Source organism: Parus major, chromosome 2 (assembly GCF_001522545.3).
Source record: "Parus major isolate Abel chromosome 2, Parus_major1.1, whole genome shotgun sequence".
Taxonomy (NCBI): Eukaryota; Metazoa; Chordata; class Aves; order Passeriformes; family Paridae; genus Parus; species Parus major.
The window spans coordinates 3,783,918-3,789,850 of NC_031769.1; the positions used below are offsets into that span (position 1 = coordinate 3,783,918).

The following is a 5,933-nucleotide window of genomic DNA, read 5'->3' on the forward strand; positions in this document are numbered from 1 at the left end:
CCTTGGATTTTGGGACTTTGCATGAGTCTGAGGGGACATCAGGCAGATCTGGTCTGTTTGGAGGAGAGGCTGAGCTGGGGCTGGGAAAATGCAGATGTCAGTGGAGAGAAACAGGAGCTCTGAGGGTACAAGTCCTCTGTCCTACTGGAGGTGTCCACTTGGAATAATGTAAATTGTAAATGTAAACAGTGGACGAATGGACACTGACTCAGCTGGGATGGCACAATCCCTTCCTCCAGAACCTTCTGGAAGCAAAGGAGTCACACAAACAGCCTCCACCCCTCCAGCTGCTCCAGGTGAGCCCCTGTCCCAGCTCTCCACCTCCATGGTGCCACACACCCCCATGGGGCTGCTGGATGGAGCTGCTGCCTGGCCCCAGGCAGGATTTGTGGGAAGGTATTATGGAAAAAGAAAGGATGGAAAGGGGAAATGTTCCCCAAGGAACCCTGAACATGGCCTGGGGTCTACTGTGGCCCTTCCCTGTGGTCTCTCCTGCCTGTCCAGGGCCTCCTGTGGGACTTTTGTGCATCAAAGCTGAACAATTTGAGTGTGGCAAACTGAATGAGGGCTGTGTGTCCTGTGCTGTTCATGTCCTGCCACAGAGGTGAATTTGCATGAATTCTCCTTCGCTGGACTGGGGTACAAGCTGCTCCTCAAACTGGTGCTGCTGCCTCACGCTGCTGGTTTGTACTGGGGTAGGAAATACATCAGCAGACTTTAGCCCAGGTAGAAACAGTGTGTAGAGTGAATCTGAGTTCCAGAGGACCTGTGTGATCCAAGCCAGGTGCCTCACCATCTCCTGCCTCAGTTTCCCACGTTAAAGAGGAGAGGAACAGCATGTTTGGGGCCTTGAATCATATTTAGGAGAGATTTGGAGGTGCTGGTGCACGAGAAATGAATGTTATTGCCCAGCCTCAGAGACCTGGGACAGCTCCTAATCTCTGTCCCAGGGAAGAGTTGTACTGCAGCAGCTTTTCTTCATTCCCATGATCCTAAAACCTTCCCAGGGAAGCATCCTGGGCTAGAGCTTCCTGCTGAACCTCCAAGCCTCACTGTGCAGGGCATCCCCAAGATGGTCTGGGTGCTTTCCACGGGGTCCTGCTGAGGCTGAGTCTCTCCCAGGCAGTGCTCATCCCACTGCTAAACCAGCTCCACACCCCTCTGTGTCCCCCCTTGTCAAATCCCCCGAGTCACCGAGGATCAAGGGCATCCTTTGCTGGTAGATGGGCACAAGCCCTGCCCGCTCTGCCCAGGGGGACTGCAAACTGCTGCAGGCACAGGAAAACTCACTGGAATAATGCATCCTTCCTCTCTGCATGCAGAAACACTCCCTGGAATTGCATCTTCCCTCTCCTGAAACTTCCTGGAACCTGGGAGGGAAGGAGGATGCTTGCAGTGCCACAGGATGTTTTCCTTCCCAGACCAACAAAAATTAAGGGAACACGCTCCGCTGGGACAAGAGGGAAATGTCCCGAAACCAGGACAAGGGAGGGCAGGATGGGGACCAGGGATGCGGGGAGAGGGAACCACAATTCCCAGAAAGCAGAGCCAGCCGGGGACCCCCGCAGCTTTCCCCCAAGGCAGCGGAGCAGAAGAAGGACAGCTCGGGGAGAAATCCCCTCCGCTCCCTCCGGCATCTCCCGCACACCTTGGCGGAGCCTGAGCATCCCTCGGGGCGCTGCCAGCCCGGAGCTTCTGAGCCTTGGGGCAGCAGCCAAAACCGCGACCCCGGGGCCACAAAAGGGCACAGCTGCCCCCGGGGACCCCGCTCTGCCCTTCCCTCAAAGCCTGAGACCCCGGCATCGCCGAGCTCCAAGGAAAGGGTGGATTGGGATGCGGAGGATCTGGAGAATAGAAAGAAGGAAAAAAACCCAAATAAAATTTGTTTTATTTATATTTATTTATAAGAAGGCAGGAATTCCTTCTTTAGCGTTGGTATGAAGGATTTGTTGGGTTTTGCCAGAATTCCTGCCAATTGAATGGCTGTTGCCAGTGAGAGGTTTCTCTAAGGGACAAGTGAGAGCATCCCTGGTGAGAGGACAGGCCATGGACACCAGTGACCCACTGCAGCCCCCCATGTGCCCCCAGCATCAGCCATACCCCAGGAGGATCCTTGGTGCCCAGGATAAATCCACTACCCATTCAGCATTAATGGCTTTCCTTAATAAACATACAATATTGAACTTTTCTGAGTCCTCTTCCTAGCCTGGCTGCTGCTGGGGCTTTGTCTGCTTTGAGATAAAACCTGTTGTGTTTTCACAGCTACTCCCACATAAATGAAGGAGTTCTGGCCCACCTTGGAGTGTTCCCTCCAACAGCAAGCACTAAACCCTGCTCCTGCTCCAGGTGGGTGTGTTTTATCTCCCCTGGCTCAGTATGACTTTGCAGGTATTTGTGTTTTGGCTGTTATTAATATAATATTCTCCTTCTCCTCCTTCTTTTTCTTCTCCTCCTTCTTCTTCTTCTCCTCCTTCTTCTTCTTCTTCTTCTTCTTCTTCTTATTATTATTATTATTATTATTATTACTATTACTACTACTATTATTACTAATATTATTACTAATATTATTACTACTATTACTACTATTACTATTATTATTACTATTATTACTATTATTACTATTACTATTACTATTATTACTATTACTATTATTATTACTATTATTATTACTATTATTATTACTATTATTTCTTTTATCTTCTTGGTCAAAGGACAGAGGACTATTCTGAATTTACTAGCATGGCAGTAGTAGAGCTGATACCTCAGTGTCATTGCAGCAGCGAATACATCACAGACCCCCCCAAAACTTTGGTAAATCATCCTGTTCCTGCCCTCTCTGCCAGTGTCCAGTTGGGCCTGTGGCTTCAAAGGTCCCAGGTTCAGTGGAGCAGCCAAGGTGTCGATATACTGGACACAGGAGGTGCAGAAGAAATAATAACCTCATCATTTTCCTTTCCTTTTTTCAGTCTGGCAGTTTGAGTGTCCAGAATAGCAGAGAAGCCTTTCCAGGAACGCCAGGGAAGCCTTTCCAGATGAGATGGAGACGGAGCTGTAAGCATTTCATCTACAAGCTGAGGTGTCAGAAGGCTGAGCAGTGCAGAGGAACAGCACCCTGTTCCCACAGCATCCATTCCAGCACTCACTGGTGTGTGTGTCCTGGTGGTTTCTGCATCCCCACAGACAGCCCGTCCCCACTGTGGCTCTGCTGTACCTCAGGCTGTTCCCAAGCCATTGAGAACCTGCCATGAGGGACGTGGTTAAACCCTGGGGGCCACAGACCCGTGTCAGGAGTGCAGGAAATCCTTCAGCAAGAAGGGGAACCTGAGGAGGCACCAGCAGATCCACAGAGGAGCAGAGGAGCTCCTCCCTTGCGGCGCTTCTCCCGAGGCCACCTTGCTGCCCACCAGAGCTTCCACACAGGGGACAGACCCTTCCCCCTTGGGGATCTGCCTGGCTGCCCAGCAGAGGACTCACACCAGGGTGAGAACTCCCAGGATCTCTCCAAGATCTCCCTCAGCGCCCACATGCACACCCTGGGCCAAGTGTGAGAAGAGCTTTGTGAGGAAGGGCATCCTCACAGCCCACAGGGAGGTGCACAGGTGGGAGAAGCCCTTCAAGTGTCCCCAGTGCAGTGGGTGCTTTGGGCAGAGAGCCACGCTGCTGGCTCACCTGAAGGTGCAGTGCAGGGGCCCTTTGTCTGCATGGGAAGGGATTGAGCACCAAGAGGTGTTCCAGTGTCCACCAAAGGAACCGTGCCAAGCAAAAGGAGCTCCATTTTGGCTTCAGGTCAGAGGAGAGTGTGTTGGAAAGTATGGCCCATGAAGGAGATGTTTCCCAGGGATGTAGAAATCCACTGAACCCAAAGAAATTTCCTTGAAAATCCAGGTGAAGGAGGAACCAGAACCACCCACTGATGGCACAGCAAGCACTGCAGCAGCCTCCCAGAAACTTCAAGTCAAGGAAGAGCCATCAGAAAACCCAGCCTATGGAAAGCTCTTTGATCCAAAATTCCCACTGCCTGTTACAGGGGAGACAGCCTAAAAAAGAAGAAGATGCTGATGGGCAGCACAAATGAGAAGGCCCCATAGCCACTAACCAGGTGTTCCATGTGAAGGAAGAACCAGAAGAAAGCTTTGATTTTGGGGTGCATTCTGGAGAGAAGCCAAACCTCAGTGCTATTACCCAGAGGATCTGGATTAAAGAGGAACCTGGGATGGAGGCCAACCACCAGGAGAGCCAGAGCCCAGAGAGGAAGCAGGAGAAATGCTGCCAGTCCACCGAAGAGGAGGTGCTGGAGAACCATAAGAAATCCATGTCCAGGGACATTCCCTCAGCAAAAGGAGACCCCAGGGGTGAACGGACATTCCCCTGCCCCGAGTGTGGGAAGAGCTTCAACCAGAAGTTGAACCTGATGAGGCACAGGAAGATCCACATGAGCAAGGGGCCCTACAAGTGCACCAAGTGTGGGAAGTGCTTCCCCCATAAGCTCCACCTGATCAAGCACCAGCTGCTGGGGGAGGACCCCACAAGTGTGGGGCCTGTGGGAAGCGCTACCGGCTCAAGAAGTACCTGAGGAGGCACCACAAGATCCACATGAGGGAAGGAACTTCTCCCTGCTCAAAGCCTGGGGAGAACACAAGGGCTGGACCCCGCCACGCTGAACATGGGGCTCTGTGCCCTGTGAAGAGTGAAGGGGAGAGCTGAGCGTGCTCCTGAGGAAAATCCTTTGGGAAATGGGAGGGATGGAGACAAACTCTATGTGTGCAGGATCTGGAGGTGGGCAGGTCAGCCTGAGGGGACAGTGAGGCCAAGGGGACACAGGACAGCTGAAAACCAGTGGTGTACCCCTTTTCTGAGTACAAACCTCAGGGTATCACTTGCTCACAGCTGTGGGATGGGGTTGGAGGTGGAGGGATTAGAGCATCCTTTGTGATGGTGTAATGTACCAAAGTCATGGAAACCAAAATTATCTTGTGTGGACAATATCTAACCAGGAGGACCAGGCAAAGGTTATATTTGTTACATCACTGTGTTTCTGAGAAAGATGAAGGGAACTCTCCCCTCTAGGCAAGGGTTTAAACCCAGTCTCCTCCCTCATGTGTCTCAGATGCACACCTTGATCCTACTGAGTTGATGGACCCATCTCAAGTGAGTGACAGAGATTTGGGAGAAATTACTGCCAGCCACATGAGGGTTTTAAGCCTTGAATCCCCCAAACCAGGCTCCCAGAGTGGTTTAATCCAAGTCCCTAAAAGTGAGTTATGCATAACCAATGACTGTTATCCCAAAGCTAGCCCAGAGGCCAGTGGATCATGTCCTGGTTTGTAAATCAGAGTGGCTTTCCTTAGCATCAGGTTTCACATCCCAGATGAGCAGGGTCACCACAAGTCCCAGAGGCATCAGGGACTTCAGCAGCTGGAGTAACTTGAGCTGGCTCAGCACCTGCTTCCCTCCTGTCACTGTGATGCTCTTGGTGGGACATAAACTCCATTGGGCATTCAAGTTTATGGATTTAGGGAATTCAAACTGAGCAGAAGGAACAGGTGGGAAACTCTTTAGACTTTGTGGACTAGAGAACTGGAAATTATTTCCCTGTAAGGATGTGTTCCCTTCCTCTCCTCGGTGTCAAGGGGACTGTGCAGCTAACCAAAAACATGGACAATTTAGCAGCTGTTATCACTCACTGCTGTTGGTTTGTTTGAGTGTTCCCTGTCCAGGTGAATCTCTGTGACTTGAACGTCCCTGGTGAAGTGGAGATGTGGATAGAACCCACAATTCCCCAGTATTTCCTTCCAGCACATCTGTGTGGACACCTGGCCAAGCAAAAACACACTTTGGGGTTCCTGATGTTGCTTGCACACCACTGTTCTGTGTTTGACTTTGTCATGATGGCTCAAGCACGATACTGAATGCAGCTGCCAAACACTAAAACC

At 51.2% G+C, this 5,933-nt stretch overlaps 1 pseudogene; it reads left to right on the forward strand.

Annotated features, from left to right (window-relative positions):
- Nucleotides 1–2,739: 2,739 nt before the first annotated feature.
- On the forward strand, nt 2,740–4,573 carry LOC107215465 (annotated as a pseudogene).
- Nucleotides 4,574–5,933: the final 1,360 nt, after the last annotated feature.